The sequence below is a fragment of the Empidonax traillii genome, unplaced genomic scaffold (assembly GCF_003031625.1).
Source record: "Empidonax traillii isolate 1590-97213 ecotype Southwest subspecies unplaced genomic scaffold, ASM303162v1 scaffold1213:size316513, whole genome shotgun sequence".
Taxonomy (NCBI): Eukaryota; Metazoa; Chordata; class Aves; order Passeriformes; family Tyrannidae; genus Empidonax; species Empidonax traillii.
The window spans coordinates 262,205-264,769 of NW_020956406.1; the positions used below are offsets into that span (position 1 = coordinate 262,205).

General features: G+C 47.0%; 1 pseudogene; it reads right to left on the reverse strand.

Moving 5' to 3' along the window:
* Window positions 1–988: 988 nt before the first annotated feature.
* Window positions 989–2,565, reverse strand: part of LOC114069202 — a 22,291-nt pseudogene continuing 20,714 nt past the window's right edge.

A 2,565-nucleotide genomic window follows, 5' to 3' on the forward strand; every position in this document is an offset into this window, starting at 1 on the left:
AAAACCGTTAATTAGAAAAGTTAGTTAGGAAAACTATACCATTTCCAACACCATCCGTAGGTGACATCCAGTCACTTTCCAGGAAGCAGAGCTGCAGCACAAGGAGAGGTTGCTCTGGAAGGCAAATGCTGTAAATAACAAATACCCCACTTCCTCTTCCTCTCCAGCTTTTATATCTGAGCCAACATGGTAGGATCTGGAATATGCCTCTGGTCACTTTGGGTCAGCTGGCCTGACTGTGTCCCTTCCTGGGATCTTACCCACCCCCAGCCCCTGTAAGGGAGGGAATGCTGAGAGACAGTGCTGATGCTGTGCCAGCCCTGCCCAGCAGGAGCCAAAACATAGATGTGTTACCAACACCTTGCCAGCTCCCAATGCAAAGCACAGCACTGGGAGAGCTGCTACAGGGAAATGAACTGCAACTCAGCAGACTAAATACGGTTTGCATTCCTTCTTCTACACCATTTTTGTCATTCCCAGATCCCACATAATTCGACAGGCATCTCTATATGTATTTTAACAGTTCCATTCTGCTTATTTCTCATGACCGAAATCCCTTCTTGCCAACACTTCCAAATGGAATTATTTGCAACATACAGATTTTTACTTCTTCACTAACTTCCATCCCCCATCGTTTTACAGACAGGTATCATTTTCCCATTTCATGGGCTTACTCCAGCCCTGCAGATGTTCAAAACCAGGCCATGACTGGGGCTCCATTCCATCAGATGGGTGCTGATCACAGAAGAAGTAGCACAATCCATTGCTGGCCACCAACACAGGCCCTGCAGTCCATTCCACAGGGGGTGTTTCCAGCCAACTGGCAGTCTCCTCCACCATGATGAGCATGTACCATGTCCTTTGATGTTTTCACGGCACAGGTTCAAAATAGTCAATTTCCCAGGGATTGATGTATCAAAATCTGCCACTGCCGTCTATTCCAGGGAGATTTTTCTCGTGCAGCTCTTGATTGCAGCAGTTGCCTTGGCACTTGGGCTCCATCTTGGCCATGGGACTGATCACCACAGGGAGGGTTTTCGCTCAAGGACAAAGTAGAGGGAAATGTTTATGGCAGGAAGGGAAGAAGATTGCGCGTTATCATGGAGCAAAGGAGTTTCTGAGTAATGGCCGGAGTAACGCACCTTATTTCACCCAAATTTGTGAGCAGTTGGATACCATTGTCTTCATGTGGCTTGAGAGAGTAAGCATTGAAGCAGCATTTTGTGGACAGCCTTGTACTCTGTTCTTCTAAACTGCAAAGCCGTGCAGGTTCTTCCTTCCCATCGATGTGGTCTAACGCTTGTCCAGCTCGGCAAGTGCTTCCTGCTTGGTAATGCTCTGCCAGGCCTCAGGGATTTCTCCTTTGCCCTGAAATTTCCCATTGTACAAGGTTTCTAGATCTTTGCTGAAACGACACACAAACCATTTCCAGTATGCTTGCATGGATGGATCAGGAAGAATCTTCCAATTGGAATAAGGAGGTCCTGCATCCCGGTACCTCCTGTAGCAATACATTTTGTGACCATCAAAGCCGAATTTACAGTCACTTGCAACGCTGCTGGAACAAATATCAATGACCAGGTGCTCTGTTCCATCCCACTTCCGACCTCTCAAAAATTCTGGTCGATGGAAGACAAGCTGATGGTCCCCATTGTGTCCCCGGATGATGTTTGTGCAGACAGCCCCACAAAAGGGACACTGCTCCCAGCACCCCGATAACTGCTCCGCCAGGATGGTGTGAGGCTGCCTTTCAAACCAGCTCAGATCAGCAGCAGCAAATTTTCCCCTGAGCTCGTCCCTCAGGGCAACCAGGCCTTCCGTCATGGCTTTGTTCAGTAACTCGATGTCTGTGATCTCCTGATCCTCAATGCACTTCAGGTCATTTCTGGGCAAGTTGATCACCTCTCTCAGTTCCCAGCAAAATTCATCCAGCCACACAGAGGTTTTGTCCTCTCTGTCTTTTCTGTCTTTCACCTTTTCAGTAGATGAAGAAACAGCTGACAGGATGTTTTCATAGAGAAGATCAAGGGAGGAAGCTAAAAACTTCGCTAGCCTCCCGTGGTCATCTAAACAGTACCTCTCAACACGTCTCTCAATGTACCTCTGAAAAAACTCTTCTGGGCAATTAAGGTACTGCTTGAAATACTCAAAATTTTCTTCTTGTGCCAGGAATCTTAGGACACAAACCTCCAGATTGGCTCTGTTGCCTTGGAAATCTGGGAATCTCCCCTGCATGTCTCCAGCTATGGCTTTAGCCGTCCTCTCAAAGACAGCATAGAAGAGAGGTAAGGCAATCTTTTCACGAAGGAAACCAGCAAAAGCTGTGACAGAAATGGCTCCTTGGCAGGAAAAACGGAACTGTGTGAAGAAATACTCTCTCTTGTTGCTCAGGTATGTGACTGGGTCATTTGCCTTCTGGAATGCTTCGTGCATGGCTTTAAACCTTTTGCCTGCCATTCTGCACAGGTACACAGATAATTCTAGGCTGTAATTTCTGCTAAAGGCATATGGTAGATAGCTAGGGATGGAGTTCACACCTTTCTGTACTTCATTGAGTATTTCATG